Below are 21,985 nucleotides of genomic sequence, written 5' to 3'. Positions count from 1 at the left end.
GTATCGTGCTGCTACCGAAGAGAAAAATGCGGCATATAGGGCTACTTTACAATCAGTAGCAACGCGTAGGTATCGGTATCAGAAGAAAAGGAGAGAGGAGAAACGTCTTTTCCGCAGGAAAAGGAGGGAGATAAAAAAGCGAGAGTGTGAACAAATCGAGATGTACAGGAGACAGAATGAAGTCCGAAAATTCTACCAAAGAGTGAAACATCAAACTGAAGACTTTAGAACTGGCACATCCTCCTGTAGAGACCAGCAAGGTAATCTGTTAACAGATAACCACAGCATATTCCACTATGGAAGGAACATTTCTCCAATCTGCTGGTTTTCAATAGTAGCGAAAACGGTGATACCACAGATCCAATCCCAGAAGATGATATAGAATGTATACCACCCAGCCAAAATGAGGTAAAGACAGCAATAAACCGGCTGAAGAATAACAATGCAGCAGGAGCTGACGGCCTACCAGCCGAGCTATTTAAAACCGGAGGCGACACGCTGATAAGGGGTATGCATCAGCTAGTTAGCTCCATCTGGCAGGAAGAACGCGTACCCGACGATTGGAACCTGAGCATCCTGTGTCCCGTCCATAAGAAAGGAGATAAGACTTTATGCTCTAACTATAGGGCGTAAGTCTTCTCCCTATCGCCTACAAGATAGTGTCAGGGATATTGTACGAACGACTAAAGCCCATGGTCAACGAAATAATTGGACCATACCAATGCGGCGTTAGACCTGGCAAGTCCACCATTGACCAGATATTTACCCTACGGCAAATCCTGGAGAAGACCCAAGAGATGCAGATCGACACATACCACCTTTTTGTCGATTATAAAGCAGCCTTCGACAGCCCGATACGTTCAAAGGTATTCATTCCAAGCCATGTCTGAATTTGGTATCCCCGCAAAGCTCATCAGCAACATCATCAGTTAAAATAGGAAAGAACCTCTCCGAAGAGTTTTGTACCAAAAGAGGTTTCAGGCAAGGAGACAGCCTTTCTTGTGATTTTTTCAGCATCCTGCTAGAAAAGGTTATACGAGAGGCAAACGTCAAAAGAAGTGGCACAATCTACACCAATAGTCACATGTTACTTGCTTATGCTGATGATATTGACATCATGGGACGATCAGTAAAAGAAGTAACCGATACCTTTATGAAGGTCGAAGGAGAATCTGCTAAAGTGGGTCTGGCTGTAAACGGTGAGAAGACCAAGTTGATGGTGTCGACGCGAAATGCGTACATTGAGATCGGACCAACTGTTGAAGTTGGTTCCTATAATTTTGAGGTAGTAAAAGACTTCGTATACCTCGGCACCGCCGTAAACACAACAAACGACATCGGTTGTGAAATAAAAACAAGAATTGTATTGGCCAACAGATGCTACTGTGGCTTAAGTAAGTACTTCAAAAACAAAGCCACAACTCGTCAAACAAAAATAACGCTTTACAAAACAATGATACTACCCGTGCTGATGTATGGTTCCGAAGCCTGGGTACTTGCGCAAGCAGATAAGGCAGTGCTTGGCGTGTTTGAGAGAAAAATTCTTTGAAAGATCTACGGACCAATCTGCGTTGACGGTGAATATCGACGTCGCATGAACCATGGGCTGTATCTGCTATACAACGACATCAATATAGTTAAACGCATCGAGATGCAGCGATTGCGTTGGCTAGGCCATCTAATAAGAATGGGCGATGATGAACCCGCTAAAAAGGCGTATAAATTCGAGCCACATGGCGGTGCACGCAGAATTGGCAGGCCAAAGAATAGACGGCGCAAACAAGTGGATGAAGAGATTACAAGGCGCGGTATTCCAGAAAGCGAAGTACTAAACAGAGAGATTTGGAGATCTTTTCTTAGTTCGGTCTATGGAACAAATGTTCTGTAATGTGTATCAGTCGGCTTTGCAGACAGAGAATACCCTCAGCCTATGTGAACTGAAACTATAATTTACGGACAGATCGAGTGTATATAGAGTTTTTTTCAGAATTTGGTGGCCCTTTTTGGTATTGCGGAGAAGGTACTTAAAGGAATGGACCAACATAGTCCATTATGAAAGTCGATCTTATTTTGGGTGTAATTTCTATTCGATTGATATCGCGCCCACTAGTCATTTCAGTGGGTCATCGTATAACTTTTGGACCAGTATGGCAGGAAGCATGCATGGACTTGTACACGGAAAACATAATATACATTTCCAAAGGATCTTCGAACAGACCCTAAACTGCAATTAGATACAAATGTGGAACCTTTGTGGGGGAGGTACCCTAAGGAGAGGACCGATATGAGCCATTATAGAAGTTAAACTATATTTGGACAAAATATTAGGAGATCCAATGTTTGGACCAAATTGGTAGCCCCTTTCAAGAGATATCGTGCCTACCATTTTAGTGACATTTTTAAAATATTGGTAGAAGTACCTGAAGTTGTGGAACGGTATTGCCCATCTTTGAACTGTAACTGAAGTTTGGACAAAATATGATGAAGGCCAAATTTTTGACCAAATCGGTTGATCATTTCGAGAGTTATCGTGCTCTCCATTCACTACATATGGTGCTATAGGGGTTTTTTACACCTTTCGGGCTGTTTTATCAAGAAGTATTGACTTGCCCCTCAAAAAAAAAAAAAAACGCTTACCGTCGTAATTGAGGCAGCAAATGCAAGTTGCTTCAACAAAAATAAAAATGTGATTCGAAAGCAGGTCTTAAAGTGAATTTATCCAAAATGTTGTGTGGGAGGTACCCGAAGGAGTGGGCAAATATTGTCCATATTCGAACCTGATCTATATCTGGTAGATATATTAGGACGTGTAAAGTATAGACCAAATCGGTCACTCTTCAAGAGTTATCATGCGCACAATTTTTCCGAACATTTTTCAACTTTTGTGTGGGAGGTACCGGAAGTAGTGCACAGATATTAGCCATCTTCGGACTTAAATTAAATTTGGACAAAATATTACGAAAGCCAAAATTTGGACCGAATCGGTCGAGAGCTATCGTGCGCTCCAGCTAGTCAGACAGACAGACTTACGAAGGCTTACTATTTTTGAAGACCTCATTAGGAGGCCTTCTATTTATAGAAGACCTCCCATAGAGGTCTTTCATAAGTTGAAGGCCTCCTAAAGAGGTCTTTAAAAATAGAAAGTCTCCTAAAGAGGTCTTCTATAGATAGAAGGCCTCCTAAAGATGTCTTTTATAAATAGAAGGCCTTTCAAAGAGGTCTTTTATAGATTGAAGGTCTCCTAATGGGGTCTTCTGTAGACAGAAGTTCTCCTAAATATGTCTTCCCTAGATAGAAGGCTTCCTAAAGAAGTCGCCTGTAGTTAGAAGGCCTCCTAAAGAGTTCTTCTATACATAGAAGGCCACCCAAAAAGGTCGTCTATAGATAGAAGGCCTCCCAAAGAGGTATTCTATAGATAGAAGGCCTCGTAAAGAGGTATTCTATAGATAGAAGGCCTCCCATAGAGGTATTCTATAGATAGAAGGCCTCGTAAAGAGGTATTCTATAGATAGGAAGCCTCCAAAAGAGGTCTTCTATAGATAGAAGGCCACCTACATAGGCCTTCTATAGATAGAAGGCTCCCTAAAGAGATCTTCTATAAAGACGAGGCCTCCTAGAGAGGTCTTCTATAAATTGAAGGCCACCTAAAAAGTTCTGCTATAGATAGAAAGCCTCTTAATAAGGTCTTCTATAGATAGAAGGCCTCCTAAAAATGTCCTTTATAAATAGAAGGCCTCCCAAAGAGGTCTTCTATAGATAGAAAGATTCTTAAAGATGCCTTCTATAAATAGGAAGCCTCCTTAAGAGGTCTTCTATAGATAGAAGGCCTCCTAAAGTGGTCTTCTTCTATAGATAGAAGGCCTCCCAAAGAGGTATTCTATAGGTAGAAGGCCTCGTAAAGAGGTATTCTATAGATAAAAAGCCTCCTAAAGAGGTCTTCTATAGAAAGAGGGCCACCTACATAGGCCTTCTATAGAAAGAAGGCTGCCTGAAGAGACCTTCTATAAAGACATGGCCTCCTAGAGAGGTCTTCTATAAATTGAAGGCCTCCTAAAAAGTTCTTCTATGGATAGAAAGCCTCTTAAAGAGGTCTTCTATAGATAGAAGGCCTCCTAAAGATGTCCTTTATAAATAGAAGGCCTCTCAAAGAGGTCTTCTATAGATAGAAGGCCTCCTAAAGAGGTCTTCTATAGATAGAAGGCCTCCTTAAGAGGTCTTCTATAGATAGAAGGCGACCTACATAGGCCTTCTATAGATAGACGGCTGCCTAAAGAGATCTTCTATAAAGACAAGGCTTCCTAGAGAGGTCTTCTATAAATTGAAGGCCTCCAAAAAAGTTTTCTATAGATAGAAAGCCTCTTAAAGAGGTCTTCTATAGATAGAAGGCCTCCTAAAGATGTCCTTTATAAAAAGAAGGTCTCCCAAAGAGGTCTTCTATAGATAGAAGGATTCTTAAAGATGCCTTCTATAAATAGAAAGCCTCCTTAAGAGGTATTCTATAGATAGAAGGCCTCCTAAAGAGGTCTTCTATAGATAGAAGGCCTCCTAAAGAGGTCTTCTATAGATAGAAGGCCTCCTAAAGAGGTCTTCTATAGATAGAAGGCCTCCTAAAGAGGTCTTCTATAGATAGAAGGCCTCCTAAAGAGGTCTTCTATAGATAGAAGGCCTCCTAAAGAGGTCTTCTATAGATAGAAGGCCTCCTAAAGATCTCTTCTATAGATAGAAGTTCACCTACATAGGCCTTCCATAGATAGAAGGCTGCCTAAAGAGATTTTCTATAAAGACAAGTCATCCTAGAGAGGTCTTCTATAAATTGAAGGCCTCCTAAAAAGTTCTTCTATAGATATAAAGCCTCTTAAAGTGGTCTTCTATAGATTGAAGGCCTCCTAAAGAGGATTTCTATAGATAGAAAGCCTCCTTAAGAGGTCTTCTATAGATTGATGGCCTCCTAAAGAGGTCTTCTATAGATAGAAGGCCTCCTAAAGAGGTCTTTTATAGATAGAAGACCTCCTAAAGAAGTTTTCTGTAGATAGAAGGCCACCTTCATAGGTCTTCTATAGATGGAAGGCCTCCTTAAGAGTTATTCTTTATATAGAAAGCGTCCTAAAGAGGTCTTCTATAGATAGAAGGCCACCTACATAGGCCTACTATAGATAGAAGGCTGCCTAAAGAGATCTTCTATAAAAACAAGGCCTCCTAGAGAGGTCTTCTATAAATTGAAGGCCTCCTAAAAAGTCCTTCTATAGATAGAAAGCTTCTTAAAGAGGTCTTCTATAGACAGAAGGCCTCCTAAAGAGGTTTTCTATAGATAGAAAGCCTCCTTAAAAGGTCTTCTATAGATTGAAGGCCTCCTAAAGAGGTCTTCTATTGATAGAAGACCTCCTAAAGAAGTTTTCTGTAGATAGAAGGCCTCTTACAAAGGTCTTCTATAGATGGAAGGCCTCCTTAAGAATTATTCTTTATATAGAAAGTGTCCTAAAGAGGTTTTCTATAGATAGGAGGCCATCTAAAGAGGTCTTATAAACATGGAAGGTATTTTATAGGTAGAAGGCAACCTACAGAGGTCTTCTATAGATAGAAGGCCTCCTGAAGGGTTATTCTTAGATAAAAAGCCTCCTAAAGAGGTTTTCTATATATAGAAGGCCACCTAAAAAGGTCTTCTATAGATGGAAAGCCTCCTAAAGAGGTTTTTAGTAGATAGAAGGTCTCCCAAAGAAATCTTCTATAAATAGTCTTCTATAGATACAAGGTTGTCTCCTACAGCTGGAAGGTTTCCTGGCCTGCCTGGCTTCAGTAGCGCGACCACCCAGCTCATTTTCCAGACTTTGGGAATGATGTGGCTAGCGACAGGTTGAGAATGTTAGTGTGATAGTCAACTCCCGGCTCATTCAACAGTTTCACCATTACCACTGGAGATTCTACAAAGGCCCAACGCTTTGGATGATGTAGAGTACCTGATGACATTCGCAACATCACCCATTGTAAATTGTGGTGGTTCATCATGCTACGCACGTTGGATCAGAAATTGATTTTCCTGACCAAAAAGGATTATGAAAATATCTCTGTCCGTTCAAAAGTTACAGAATTATGACCAGGAAAAAACGATTCTGAACCACTGTGAGACGGACGGACATGGCTAAATCAACTCCAAATTGTCTGAATCGGATTTCGTACAAACATACTTGGTATCTTAAACCATTATTTGGATGAGGCACATTTTACCCGTATAAAATTGTATATACCCTCGTTAGCATAAATGCTGAGGATATAAAAACAGGGGGTTAGTTTTAAAGAATTGTTGGTCCACACTTACCCCGACATTTTAAGATTCTTTCCCAAAGGTATATTATCCTCTGAATAAATGCATTTTTTCTAAACTATTTTCGGATATTATATTTGGACTAACATTTTTATTTTGATTTATAATGTTTTTACATAACCCTCTTTGAGATGCCCTTAAGGCCTCATTTGTTCCTTCGCTTACATATTAAAACTGGCAAGAGCTGAATGGGTGGGTTACAAGCTATTGAACACCTTCACAACCAGAAAATATAAATTGCCATATAAATATTTCACCTGAAATATGAACACTGTGAGGTAACATAATTTTCTTTCACTTACGTGACATGCATATGACCCAAATTCCCGTCCATATCTTCATCTCAGCAGGGTAAGACAACAAGGAAAGACTGCATTATTTATTTAGGGCTGATTGATTTAGACACGCTTGGCAAAAGAACTATCTCAAATGTTTTATTTAAGTCGAGACTATCTCAGCCTCAGCCACATTGACATCACTGCAATTACAGCAAATGAAGTAAAATTAAATGACATCAAAAAAGGGATGGGGAAGAAGAAGAAGATAAGGAAGCATGAAGCTATATCTTCACACTAGTATATATATAATCATTATTTTTTGTTGTTACGATAAGTTGGAGGTTGTTAGGTTAGGTTATTTGCGCCCACTAAATAAGCTATTAAGTTACGTAGTTACTGGCTTAACTAACAGAGAAGCTTCCTGTTAGCCTTTTTTATTGTATTTGTTGTGCCTTTGGGGTTTGTGGCCAATTGAATTTTCTCTCTTTAGGTTTCCTCTCTTTGTTCATTAAAACCATAAAATGTTGCACACACACTCGCGTACACCGATGTGAAGTCATCAAAACACTCTCTTTATATATTCCTTTTTAGAGAGAGCTGTGATTTGAGTGTTTTTGTAACTCAATGAGTTATTTGAATCCCCACATTTGTCGGTCCTAAATGACATGGCAATCGCATGGCTATCAAATCAATAAACAAACCAAACCATAGACTAATGAATATACAGACGAAGGATTAGTCAATTTGGCCGCGTTCAAGTCACTCAAACCCGAAAACTCAAAAAATTCGAAGACGATTTCTGGGGAAAATAACAATATTTTCTTGGATATTTTTATCTGAGAACATAGTTCCCATCAAAAACTAACCCCATGTAACAAAATATTTATTAACTTGTATTTTTTGGCATTTTATATTGAGTTTCTTAGTTACCAAACTCAATTCGAACATATTCGGTGAGAGCATTCCGTCGTCTAAACGTTCATTAGTCTATGACCAAACAAGTAAGGAAGTATCAGTCAGCTGTGTCGACAGAGATATACCCTCAGTCTCGAACGTAAAGAAAAAAAAACAAACACAATAATTCTGACGTATTTTGAGTTTTTGGGTCAATTTATAAGGAAGTATGGATTTGCCGCCGAAAAAAAAGTTACCGTCTTAACTAAGGCGACATACACCAAATGGCCACATACACCGGATGAGTCCTTAAACTGCACTTTTTCCAAACTTTGTGTGGGGGGTAGCCGAAAGAGTGGTCCGATGTAGTCAATATTCGGATATAATTCGAGGCTGTAAGGAATAATACAATGTACAACATTGGTCCAACGGTTTCTCCCTTCCCCCCTTATCTTAAGTAGTACCGAGGTAAATTGGTGACGGCAGGTTTTTTTTGGAGCTTTTGGGCCATTACCCGGGATGTATGGGTTTGCACCCGAAAAAATTGCGCCATCTTAATAGTCTGCAAGAATAACTTATTGCAAACAATTTCTAAAGGATCCGACACGAGTTGTTAAACTGTATTTTTTCCAAATTTAGTGTGGGAGGTACCCGAAGGATGGGACCGATTTAGTCCACATTCCAAACTGATACATGACTATATGAAAAAATACGATGTGTAAAGTTTGGACAAAACAGAAACTCCCTACGAAAGTTATCTTACAGATGTTATATTTTATTTGGTGTAGTCAGGGTTTCTTGGAGCTCATAATCTTAAGATGTATGGACTTGTCCCAGAAAAACTGCACCGTTGTAAAGGGAGCAGAAAGGACAACCGTAAAAAAAATCAAAACGATACGGGAGGAGCTCTTAAACTTCACATTTTCCGAATTTTGTGTGAGAGGTAACCGAAGGAGTGGACACATAGTCAAAATTCGAACCCGATCTATTTGTGAAAGGACTAATATGATGTGCTAAGTTTGGGCTAAATCGATTGCCAGTTCGAGAGTTAATGTTCACAGCCGAAAGAGTGGACAGATATTTAAACTAAGTTTGGGTAAAATATTCCAAAGTGCAAAATTTGTTATCGTGCGCACCAACGAGTCAGACAGACGGACGGGCAGGGCTAAATCGCACATTTTTGGTCGTATCAAAGTGTATATACCCTCGTTAGGTTAGGTTTTGGGCTATAGAAGACACTTAGAAGGTCTTTTTGCTAAAAAGACCCTTAGAAGTTCATCTGGCTAAAGAAGATCATTAGAGGGTCTTCTGGTTAAAGAAGACCCTTAGAAGGACATCGGGTGAAAAAAAAAACATTTAGAAGGTCCTCTGACTAAAAACGACTAAAGAAAGCCCTTAGAAGGTCATCTAGTTAAAGAAACCCTCAAGAAGGTCCTAAGGCTAAAGAAGACCCTTAGAAAGTACTGTGGTTAATTATGACTTTTAGCAGGTTGAAGACGAATTTTAAAAACTCATCTGAAGGTCTTTAGCAGGTCTCTGGTTGACGAAGACCTTGGTTAAAGATGACCTTTAAAAGGTCCTCTGGCTGACGAAGACCTTCAGCAGGTCTTCTAGTGAAAGAAGACCTTTAAATGTTCTTTGGCTAAAGAAGACCTTTAGAAGGTTCTCTGGCTATAAGAGACCCTTAAAAGGTCATCTGGCTAAAGAAGATCCTTAGAAGCTCTTCTGGCTAAAGAAGACATTTTGATAGGCCTCCGGTTAAAGAATATCTGATTATAGAAGACCTTAACAATGTCTTCTGGTTAACGAAGATCTTTAGCAGGCCTTCTGGCTAAGGAAGACCTCTAGCAGGTCCTCTGGCTAAGGAAGACCTTTAGTAGGTCATCTGGCTTATCAAGATCTTTAGAAAGTCCTCAGGCTAAAGAACATCTTTGGAAGGCCCTCTAACTAAAGAAGACCTTTAGAATGTCCTCTGTCTAAAGAATACCTTTTGAAGGTCCTCTGGTTAAAGAAGACATTAAAACGTCCTTTAGATCAGAAGGCCATCTGGCTAAACAAGATCCTTAAAAGGTCGTCTGGCTAAAGAAGACCTTTATATGGCCCTCCGGCTAAAAAATACATTTAAAAGGCCCTTTGATTAAAGAAGACCTTAACAATGTCCTCTGGCTAACGAACATCTTTAGCAGGTCTTCTGGCTAAAGAAGACCTCTAGCAGGAAGGCCTTCTGGCTAAGAAGGTCTTCTGGTTAAAGAAGTGACCTAGAAGGTCCTCTGGCTAAAGAATGTCTTTATTAGGTCCTCTGGATAAACAAGATCCTTAGAATGTCCACTGGATGAAAAATACCTTAGAAGGTCGTTTGGCTAAAGAAGATATTTGGAAGGTCCTCTGGCTAAAGAAGACCTTTAGAAAGCCTCTGGCTAAAGAATTCCTTTAGAAGGTCCTCTGGTTAAAGAAGACATTTAGAACGTCCTTTGGATCAGGAAGATTCTGGCTAAAGAAGCTCCTTAGAATGTCCCCTGGCTAAATAAGATCTTTATATGACCCTCCGGCTAAAGAATACCTTTAGAAGGCCCTTTGATTAAAGAATACCGTAACAATGTCCTGGCTAACGAACATCTTTAGCATGTCTTCTGGCTAAAGAAAGCCTCTAGCAGGTCCTCTGGCTAACGAATACCTTTAGAAGGTCTTCTGGCTAAGAAGGTCTTCTGGTTAAAGAAGTCACCTAGAAGGTCCTCTGGCTAACGAATATCTTTATTGGGTCCTCCTGATAAAGAAGACCTTTAGAATGATCACTGGATGAACAATACTTTAGAAGGTCCTTTGGCTAAAGAAGATCCTTGGAAGGTTCTCTGGCTAAAGAATTCCTTTAGAAGGTCCTCTGGTTAAAGAAGACATTTAGAACGGCCTTTGGATCAGGAAGACTCTGGCTAAAGAAGACATTTAGAACGTCCTTTGGATAAAGAAGACCCTGACAAAAGAAGACCTTTAGCAGGACATATGGCCAAAGAAGTCATGTAGAAGGTCCTCTGGCTAAAAAAGACATTCAGAACGTCCTTTGGATAAAGAAGACCCTGACAAAAGAAGACCTTTAGCAGGACCTATGACGAAGACCTTGGTTGAAAGAAGACATTTAAAGGTCCTCTGGCTGAGGAAGACCTTCAGCGGGTCTTCTAGTGAAGGAAGACATTTAAAGGTTCTCAGGCTAAAGAAGATCTTAAGAAGGTTCTCTGCCTAAAGTAGACCCTTAGAAGGTCCTCTGGCTAAAGAAGACCTTTAAAAAGTCATCCGGCTAAACAAGATCTTTAAGAGGTCCTCTGGCCAAAGAAGATCTTTATATGACATCCGGCTAAAGAAGACCTTTATAAGGCTCTCTGATAAAAGAAGACCTTAACAATGTCCTCTGGCTAACGAAGATCTTTATTGGATCATCTAGATAAAGAAGACCTATAGAATGTCCTCTGGATGAAAAATACCTTAGAAAAAGACCTCTAGAAGGTCCTCTGAGAAACGAAAACCTTTAGAAGGTCTTCTGGTTAAAGAAGTCACCTAGAAGGTGCTCTGGTGAAAGAAGGCCTTTAACAGGTCCTCTGGCTAAAGAATATCTTTATTGAGTCATCTGGATAAAGAAGACCTTCATAATTGGAATGTCCTCTGGATGAAAAATACCTTAGAAGGCCCTCTTGCTAAAGAAGGCCTTTAGAAGGTCTCTGGCTAAAGAATATCTTTAGAAAGCCTTCTAGCTAAATAAGACCTTTAGAGTGTCCTCTGCCTATAGAAGACCTTTAGAAAAACCTCTGGTTAAAGAAGACTTTTAGAACGTCCTTTGGGTAAGGAAGACCCTAGCCAAAGAAGACCGTTAGCAGGACCTATGGCTAAAGAAGACGTTTAGAAGGTCCTTTGGCTAAAGAAGACCCCTAGGTAGTCCTGTGGCTAAAGAAGACCTTAAAAAGGTGTTCTGGCTAAAAAAACCTTTGAAGGCCTTCTGGCTCAAGAATTCTTTTATAAGACCCTCTAGACCCTCTAAAGAAGACATTAAGAAGATCCTGTAGATTAAAAACTGTTAGAAGGTCTTCTGACTAACGAAGACCATTAGAAGGTCCTCTGCCTAAAAAATATCCTTAGAAGGTGTTTTGGCTAAGAAAACCTTTAGAAAATCTTCAAGTTGAAGAATAGCTTTAGAAGGTTCTCTACGTAAAGACGACCGTTAGAGGGTTATGCGGCAAAAGAAAATCTTTAAAAGGTCCTCAGGCTGAAAACACCTTTAGAAAGTTTTCTGGCTATAGAAGACCCTTAGAAGGTCCTTTGGCTAAAGAAGACCTTTAGAAGTTCCTCTGGTTAAAAAAAGACCCTTATAAGGTACTCTGGCTATAGAAGACATTCAGAAGGTCCTCTGGCTAATGAAGACCTTTACAAGGTCGTCTTTCTAAAGAACTCCTTTAGAAGTTCCTCTAGCTAAATAAGACCTTTGGAAGGCCTCCTATACCTTTTTCAGATGCAATTCGAAATATTTTAGTTGTAATTCGTAACATTTCATTTGTAATTCGAGAATTATATTTTTCATTCATAACATTTCATTTGTAATTCGTAACATTCCATTTGTAATTCGAATTATTCCATTTGTAATTCGAATTATTCTATTTGTAATTCGAATTATTTCATTTGAAATTACAAAGGAAATCATTCGAATTACAAATGGAATAATTCGAATTACAAATGGAATAATTCGAATTACAAATAGAATTCTCGAATTACAATTAAAATAATTAGAATTACATCTGAAAAAGGTATAGCTAAAAAGACCTTTAGAAAGTCCTCTGGCTATCGAAGACCTTTAGAAGCGTCTCGGGCTAAGGAAATTCCCTTAGAAAGTCCTTTGGTTGAAAAATGGCTTCAGAAGGTTCTTTAGCTACCGAGGTTCTTTAGAAGGACTTCTGGGTAAAGAAGGCCTGTTGAAGGTCTTATATCTTAAGAAAACTTTTCGAAGGACTTTAGACCTTTAGAAGCTATTTTGCCCATAGAAAATCTTTAAAAGCTCTGCTGTCCACAGAAGACCTTTAAAAGCTCTTCTGACCATAGGAGACCTTAAAAAACTCCTCTGTCCACAGAAGACCTTTAAAAGGCCTTCAAGCTAAAAACGACCTTTAGAAGGTCCTCTGGCTATCGAAAACCTTTAGAAGCTTCTCGGTCTAAAGAAAATCATTAGAAGCTCCCCCGTCTAAAGAACACCTTTAGAAGTTCCTCTTGCATAAAAAGACGCTTAGAAAGTCCTTTGGCGGAAAAATAACTTTAAAAGGTCATTTGGCTACCGAGGATCTTTAGAAGGACTTCTGGGTGAAGAAGGCCTGTAGAAGGTTTTATATCTTAAGAAAACTTTTAGAAGGTGTTGGTGTTAAGGATACCTTAAGAAGTTCCTCTGTCTACAGAGAACCTTTAGAAGCTTATGTGTCCATAGAAGCCCTGTAGAAGCTTTTCTGTCCTCAGAAGACCTTTAGAAGCTATGTTGCCCATAGAAAGTCTTTAAAAGCTCTTTCGTTCACAGAAGAACTTTAAAAGCTCTTTTGTCCGTAGGAGACCTAAAAAATCTCCTCTGTCCACAGAAGATCTTTAGAAGTTCTTCTGTCCATAGGAAACCTTAAAAAACTTCCTGTCCATAGAAGACCTTTAGAAGCTTTTGTGCCCACAGACAAATTTTAAAAGCTCATCTGTCCCCTGAAGAGGATCTTTAGAAGAAGCTTTTATGTCCATAGAAGACCTGTATAAGATTTTCTGTCCCCAGAACAACTTTTGGAGCTTTTTTACTCATAGAAAATCTTGAAAAGCTCATTTGTCCACAGAAGTCCTTTAAAAGCTCTTCTGTCCATAAGAGACCTTAAGAAGAAGACCTCTAAAATCTCTATCTGTCCATAGAAGAGCTTTAGAAGCTTTTTTGCCCAAAGAAGACCTTTAGAAGCTATTTTGCCAATAGAACATTTTTAAAAACTCTGTCCCCGGAGACTTTTAGAGGCTTATATGTCCATAAGAGACCCTAAGGAGCTTTTCTGTTTCTAGACCTGTCCCTGTCCTGTCCACGGAAGACCTTTAGAAGCGCTCATGTCCATAGAAGGCCTTAAGAAACCTTTTCTCTTCACTGAAGCTCTACTGTCCATTGAAGACCTTTAAAATCTGTTATGTCCTTACAAAATACCTTTAGAAGGTCCTCTGACTACAGAGGACATTTAGAAGGACTTCTGGGTAAAGAAGGCCTGTAGAAGGTGTTATATTTCAAGAAAACTTTTAGAAGGTCTTGCTGTTCAGAAGACCTTTAGAAGCTATTTTTCCCATAGAAAGTCTTTAAAAGCTCTTTTGTTCACAGATCTTTAAAAGCTCTTTTGTCCATAGGATACCTTAAAAAACTCCTCTGTCTATAGAAGACGAAGAGAAGTTTTTTTTTCAAAAGATTTTCAGAAGCTATTTTGCCCATAGAAAATTTTTAAGAGCGGTTTTGTCCACAGACGTCCTTTAAAAGCTCTTTTGTCCATAGGAGACCTTAAGAAGAAGTCCTTTGAAAGTTCTTCTGTCCCCAGAAAACTTTTAGAAGCTCTTCTGTTCATAGAAGACCATAGAACATTTTTAAAAACTATGTCCCCGGGAGACTTTTAGAAGTTTCTCAGTCCATAGGAGACCCTAAGAAGCTTTTCTGTTTATAGACCTTTAAAAGCTCTTCTGTCCAAGGAAGACCTTTAGTAGCCCATAGAAAGTCTTTAAAAGCTCTTTTGTTCGCAGATCTTTAAAAGCTTTTTTGCTCATAGGATACCTTAAAAAACTCCACTCTCTATAGAAGACCTTTACGAGCTATTGTGCCATAGACATTTTTAAAAGCTCTTCTGCCCCCAGAAGAAGATCTGTAGAAGCTTTTTGTCCCCAAAAAATTTTTAAAAGCGGTTTTGTCCACAGAAGTCTTTTAAAAGCTCTTCTATCAATAGGAGACCTTAAGAAGAATACCTTTAAAAGCCCTTCTGTCCATAGAAGACCATAGAATATTTTAAAAGAACTCTGTCCACAGGAGACTTGTAGAAGCTTTTCAGTCCATAGGATACCATAAGAAGCTTTTCTGTTTATAGACCTTCAAGAGCATTCCTGACCAAGGAAGATCTTTACAAGCTCGTCTGGCCATAGAAGGCCTTAAGAAAGCTTTTCTCTTCATTCAAGCTCTACTGTCCATTGAAGATCTTTAGAAGCTGTTATAACCTTAGAACCCCTTTAGAAGGGCTTCAGTTCATTGAATGCTCTTCTTTAATAGAAGACATTTAGAAGCCTTTTTGCCCATGGTAGATTTTAAGAATGTCTTATGTCCATAAAAGACCGTCAGAAGATCTTATGTCCATAGAAAACCTTTAGAATGTCTTCCGGTTATGAAGGTCTTCAGAAGCTCTTCTATCCATAGAAAACATTAAGGAACGTTTCTTTCCTTTAAGAGTTCTTCTGCCCATTGGATACCTTTAGAAGCTTTTTTGTCCATAGAACCCCTTCAGAAATTTCTGTCTTCTGTGCATAAAATACCTTTAGAAGCTCCTCTGTCAATAGAAGGCCTTAAGAAGCTTTTCTGTCCATAGAAGACCTTAACAAGTTCTTCTGCTCACAGAAGGTTTTAAGCAGTGTTTCTGCGTACAGAAGTTCTTCTGTCAATACTCAGCCTTTAGAAACTCTTCTGTCTATGAAGGACTGTAGAAGCTCATCTGTCCATAGAAGTCCTATATTTAGAAGGTCATGTGGCTAAAGAAGACCCCTAGAATGTCCTATGCTAAAGAAGGCCTTATCAGTTTCGTTGGTTAAAGGTAACCTTTAATAGGTATCCTGGCTAAAGAAGGCCTTTAAAAGGTCTTCTAGCTAAAGAAGACCCTTTGAAGGCCCTCTTAGAAAGACGACCGTTAGAAGGTTCTGTGGCTAAAGAAAAGGTCTTCAGGTTGAAGAATAGCCTTAGAAGGTCCACTGGCTAAACACGCCAGTTAGAAGGATCTGTGGCTAAAGAAAATCATTAGAAGGTCCTCAGGTTGAAGAAGACTTTGGGAAGGTCCTCTGGCTACAGAAGACTCTTAGAACGTCCTCTGGCAAAAGAAAATCATTAGAAGGGCCTCTGGCTAACGAAGACGTTAGGAAGATCCTCTATCTAAAGAAGATATTTAGAAGGAATATTGGCTAATGAAGATCTTTAGAAGGTCACCTGGCTAAAGGAGCCGCTTAGAAGGTTCTTTGGCTAAAGACGAACGTTAGAAGGTTCTGTGGCTAAAGAAACTCTTTGAAAGGTTCTCGGGTTGAAGAAGACATTTAGTAGGTCCTGTGGCTAACAAACAAAAGATCCTTTGCCTAAAGAAGACCTTAAGAAGGTCCTCTGTCTAAAGAAGACCCTTAGAAGGTCTTCTGGCCAAAGAAGACTAGAAGCTCCTCTGGCTAAAGAAGCCCCTAAGAAGGTCATTTGGGAAACGGAAACCTTTAAAGGTCTTCTGGCTAAGGCAGTCTTTTAGAGGGTCCTCTAACTACAGAAGACATTTAAAGGGTCAATTGGCTATGTTCTCTGGCTAAAGACCTTTTAAAGATCTCTTGTCCATAGAATACCTTTAAAAAGATCCTTTTGTCCATAGAATAGTTTTAGTAGGTCTTCTGTCCATATAACATCTGTAGGTGGTCTTCTTCCCATAGAAGACCTTTATAGGGTTTTCTTTTCATAAAAGACCTTTATAAGATGTTCTTTCAATAGAACACCTTTAACAGCTCTATCCATAGCAAACCCTTAGGGGGTCGTTTAGAAGCTCTTCTGTCTATTGAAGACCTTTGGAAGCTCTTTAGTCCATAAAATTATTTTAGAAGCCCATCTGTTCATAACAAACCTTTAGAAGCTCCTCTGTCAATAGCAGACCTTTGGAAGTTCTTCTGTCCAGAGAAAACCTTAGAGGTTCTTCTGTCTCTAGAAGACCTTTAACAGCTCTTCTACCCATAGAAGATATTTAGCGGCTTTCCTGTTATTAGAGGACATTAATAAGCTCTTTTGTCCATAGAAGACCTCAATAAGTTCTTCTGTCCACAGCTCATTTGCCTTTAAGAGAACTTTAGGGGCAGCAATAAGATATTCTACCCTTAGATGACCTTCAGAAGCTCTTCTGTCCAAAGGCGACCTTTAAAGTTTTTTTCCTCTAGAAAACCATTACAAGTTTTTCTGTCTACAGAAGACCTCAAGAAGCCCTTCTGTTTAAAGAAGACCTTTAGAAGCTCCATAGCAGCCCTTTTGAAGCTTTCTGTCCAGAGGGGACCAATAGAAGCTCTTCTGTCCTTAGAAGACCTTTAGAAGCTCTTCTGTCCAAAGGAGACATTTAGAAGCACTTCTGTTTATAGAAGACATTAAGAAGCTCCATATCAGTCCTTTAGAAGATCTTCTGTCTGTTAAAGACCTTTAGAAGCTTTTCTGCCCATAGGAGACCTTTAGAAGCTCTTCTGACCACAGAAGACCTTAAGAAACCCTTCCGTCCATAGAAGACTTGTAGATGCTCTTCTGTCGATAGAAGACTTTTAAAAGCTTTTCTGTTAATAGAAGACCTTTGGAAGCTCGTCTGTCCATAAAAGACAAGCTTTTAGAAACTTCTCTGTGCAGAGACAACTTTCAAAAGCTATTCTGTCCATAGACGGGTTTTAGATGCTCTTCTGTCCATAGAAAACCGTTTGAAGCTTTTCTGTCCAAAGAATATTTTTAGAAACTTTTCTGTCCACAGAAGACGTTTAGAAGCTTTTTCTGTCCAGGTAGACTTTAAGAAGCCCTTCTGTCCATAGAAGACCTTAATAAGCTCATCTGTCCATAGGAGACTTTTAAAAGCTTTTCTTTCCATCGAGGACATTTAGATGCTCTTCTATCCATAGAAAACCTTTAGAAGCTTTTCTGTACATGAAAAACTTTAAGAAACTTTTCTGTTCATATAAGATCTTAGAAGGTTTTCTATCTATAGAAGGCTTTTCAGAGGTCATGGGTACGTCATTTGTGTGTAGAAGAACTTTCGAAGATCTTTCACAAAGTCCTCTATGGACAGATAACTTTTAATGGGTCTTCTTTCGATAGTTTACTTTCATTATTTTTTTCCGTTGGAAACTGCATTCTGACTTTGACACTCATACTTGATACTTGATTCATAATAAAAACCACTCACAACTCTCTTCTACTCCAATACAAAATATGTCTCATTATTATGGAGAGAACAAGGCTACTTTATTTGACTCTCTATGTTCTCATCGCTCAATGGTGTGGCGTGACTGAGTATTTGGCAATGACATTTATAATGTATGCTGGTGTTGGAGGGTATGATAATCTCATTGTTGACAACAAAAACAACAACAACAAGAGTAAAGAGAACAATAACGAGGATGTGGGCAATGGAGATGATGATGATGATGGGGATGGTGATGAGATAAATAAGGTATCTAAATTAAGCGAAAAAGGAAAGTATGGCGATTATGATTTTATCCTTTACCTAAGGCAATAATGGTAACAATTGCCTATTACTACACACACACATACGCGAGATTTAAGGAAGAGAGATACCCACATATTTACAAGGAAATAATTTATATATAAAAGTATATATCAATTTGTATATAGAATAGAAAGTCTAACAGTAAATAAATGTGTTTTAGTGTTTCTTCTGTTTTACCCTATCTTTCCCATGCAAGATAAAAAGAATGAAAATACAAGGAACAATAACAACAAAACGGATTAGCAACGGAAGCATAACAACTGTGTAGAGATTAACAAACCTGTAAAGTAGTTTTCGTCTTAAACAACAACAACAACTTTTTAGTTAAAATCCCATCTTGTGCCCACCTGAAAAGTAAAACCCAAAAAGAATAAAAATATATAGTGTCCCGTAGTAACTTAACCTAAAAAAACATGGACAATGAAGATTACATAAATATTTAATATTTAGCATAAATAAATACAAATTATATTCTTCAGCCTACAAAAGAATTGAACAAAAAAAAACCAAAAAGACAACAACAAATATGAATTGAAAACAAGCAATACCCTGAAATAATTTCAAACTTTATTTTCCTTCAAAAGGATAATCTGATTTGGCAACAATTATTTGAAACAAAGCAAAGCAAAATATACTACAAATTTATTTTAAATAATCAAAAAAATATTTAAGTGAAAAAAAAACAATTCTTTAAAAGAGAAAAATATTAAAACTTATACTGCATTTAGTTTTACAAAAAAAAAAAATAATAATAATAAACAAAGAAAATTATTATCGAACTCTAAAGAATTTATGTAAAGAAAAGAAGAAGAAAAAACAATATTCTAATTCATTTTAAAATTTTATTTCAAATTATTTTGAAATAAAAAAAAGAAAAAAACATAAAACAACAACTTCTTCACATTGTACCTATAACAAAAGCAACAACAACAAAAACTAAAACAACAAAGCAGCAGCAAAAAAAAGACATCTACATTTTATGTTGCCATTTTGTGGTGCGGATTTTTAATTTATTTATTTTTGGTGGTATTCTTCAACTAACGGCCATAGCATGCATAGACAACAACACCAGCAAGGAGGAGCAGCGCACATTCTTCATCTAGACGAGATTTTATAAAATGCACGTTAAACCAACCACCCAACGCAGAGTAAGTGGACCTGGAGCATTTGGAACATTCACCGACCAATGGTAAGTGGGAAAATCTTCTTCAACTTCTTCTTCGACATTAAGTTTGTGTTACATGTTTTATCTGTTCTCCCTTCTCCTCTGTTCTGTCTCTATAAGAATTGAGTTATATATTAAGTTTAACTCTCTCTCGCTCTTTCTTGTATTATTTATCCTTCATGTGTTAACAACATATTCTCACCCACACACATACACACAGACATGCATTATTTTAATTTCTAGTTCTTCTTTGTGTATAAACTATTGATAAAACATAATCACTGTGTATTAGTTAGTTAGAGATACATATAGAGAGAACGCAACACAAAAAACCAGACACACAGAAGGATAACAAGTGAAATGTTTTGCAAATGAAGTTCGATGTAATTGTGGTTGGGAAAAATCTGTGCGAAAGTTGTGGATATATTCTTTGGAAAAGTCATTTGACTGAAAAATTTTAAATTTAAGATATGAAACGTGTATTTTTTTTTTTTTTTTTTGAAAATAATTTTGAGTTATTTTTAAAAGCATTTTTATATGGACAATAAGAGAGGATTTTTCAAAAATTTTCGAATGGATTACGGTGTAATGCTGCCATTTTATAGGTAGATTTTTATGAATATTCTTTGAAAGGCTGTCAGAATAAAAAATGTGAATTCATTTTTAAACAAGAAAAAAGTATCAGTCGGCTTTGCCGACAGATATATACCCTCAGCCTGTGTATATTGAAACAATTTTTTTTTTTCCAAAAAACGCATGTATTTAGGGAGTTTTAAGAATTTTGGGCGTTTGAACTGACAAAAATGTTGATTAGGATTTAATATCAAAAGTTTTGCGGAGGAGATACTAAAAAGAATGGATCTCCAGCCACTACATATGGTACCATAGGGGTTTTTTAGAACTTCAGGGATGTTTGCTCAAGAAGTATGAACTTGCCCCTGAAACAACTTTTACCATCGCAATTGAGGTAGCAATGCATGTTGCTTCAACAAAAATCAAAACGATTCGAATGCAGGTCTTAAAGTGAACATGTATCCGAAATTTTGAGTGGGAGGTACCGGATGGAGTGGACAAATATAGACCATATTTGAACCTGATCTATATCTGGTAGATATATTAGGATGTGTAAAGTATGGACCAATTCGGCCACTCTCTTCAAGAGTTATCGTACGCACAATTTTTCCGAACATTTTTGAACTTTTGTGAGGGAGGTACCTGAAGGAGTGGACCGATATGGCTTATCATCGAACTTAAACTATGTTTGGACAAAATATTACTAAGGCCAAACTTTGGACCGAATCGGCAGACCTGTTCGAGATTTTTTTTTGCCCTCCAACCTCCTCACACGGTGTCATAGGGGTTTTTTTTTGCAACTTTCAGGCTATTTTCTTAGGAAGTATGGACTTGCCCCTGATGAAACTTATACCGTCGTATGGAGGGCAGTGAATACAAGTTGCTAAAGCAAAAATCAAAGCGATTCGAGAGATGGTCCTAAACTGAACTTTTCCAAATTTTTGTATGGGAGGTACCCGACGGAGTGGACCAATTGAGTCCATATTAAAACCTGATCTAAGTCTGGTACACGCTCCACGATGGGCAAAGTATGGATTATATCGGTTACTCCCTTCAAGAGTTATCGTGCGCACAAATTTTCCGAACATTTTCGAATTTTTGTGGGGGAGGTACCGGAAGGAGTGGACCGATATAGCTCATCTTCGAACTTAAACTAAGTTTGGGCAAAATATTACGAAAGCCAAAATTTGAACCGAATCGGTTCATCCGTTCGAGAGTTATCGTGCGCTCCAGCCAGCCAGACAGACAGACAGACGGACGGACATTGCTCAATCGACTCCAAATTGTCTGAAACACATTTCGTCCAAACATACTTGGGGTCTAAAACCATTATTTCGATGAGGCACATTTTGCCCGTATGAAAGTGTATATACCCTTCATAGCCTAAAGGCTGAGGGTATAAAAAATATTTTTTAGCTTGAATTGTATAATTTTTCTCAAAGTTGACTGTTTTTGATATTATTTTTATACCCTCCACCATAGGATGGGTGTATATTAAGTTTGTCACTACGTTTGTAACTACTCGAAATAATCATTGTAGACCCCACAAAGTATATATATTCTTGATCAGCGTGCAATTCTACATCGATATAGCGATGTCCGTCCGTCTGTCCGTCTGTGGAAATCACTCTAGCGTCAGAACGGATTGACGTAGGTTGATGAAATTTTGGGAAAATATGTTATATTTACGTAGGACTTTTGGTATTGAAAACGGGCTATGTATGTCCACGCTTTCGTATAGCCCCCATACAAAATGACGCGTGACGCGTCGTCGTTTTAAGGAATTTTTAAGATATTTGGCCCATTTGACCACCGAATTGATTGTAATTTGGTACTTTGTGTCTCCAGAGGCCAAAAAATATTCCTACCAAAGTTGGGTTATATAGGTCCACGTTTTGGTATAGCCCCCATATAAGGGCCCATATAAAGTACGCGTCATTTTAATATATTTTGAATGTATTAGACCCATTTGACCACAGAATTGGTTGTAATTTGGTATTTTGTGTCTTCAGAGGTCAAAAAACATTCCTTCCAAAGATGGGTTATATAGGTCCACGTTTTGGTATAGCCCCCATATAAGGCCCCTTATAAAGTACGCGTCATTTTAGTATATTTTGAATCTATTTGACCCATTTGACCAAATAATCGGTTGTAACTTTGTATTTTGTGTTTCCAGAGGCTAAGAAACATTTCTGCCATAAAATGTTTATATAGGCCCACGTGTTGATATAGCCCCCATAATACAGTATCTCCCGATTTTCGA

General features: G+C 38.2%; 1 long non-coding RNA gene across 1 annotated transcript in view; it reads left to right on the top strand.

Annotated features, from left to right (window-relative positions):
• LOC141386417 (uncharacterized) overlaps nucleotides 1-21,985 on the top strand; it is an 86,647-nt gene that overhangs the window by 34,459 nt on the left and 30,203 nt on the right. The window contains exon 2 of the long non-coding RNA XR_012408370.1: nucleotides 18,145-19,173. This is a non-coding gene — a long non-coding RNA (uncharacterized lncRNA). The remainder of the gene's footprint in view (nucleotides 1-18,144; nucleotides 19,174-21,985) is intronic.

The sequence above is a fragment of the Musca autumnalis genome, unplaced genomic scaffold (assembly GCF_047663935.1).
Source record: "Musca autumnalis isolate F117 unplaced genomic scaffold, ASM4766393v1 scaffold_5, whole genome shotgun sequence".
Classification (NCBI taxonomy): Eukaryota; Metazoa; Arthropoda; class Insecta; order Diptera; family Muscidae; genus Musca; species Musca autumnalis.
Note: the sequence above shows the minus strand (reverse complement) of the source record. Positions and strands in the feature narration are given on the sequence as shown.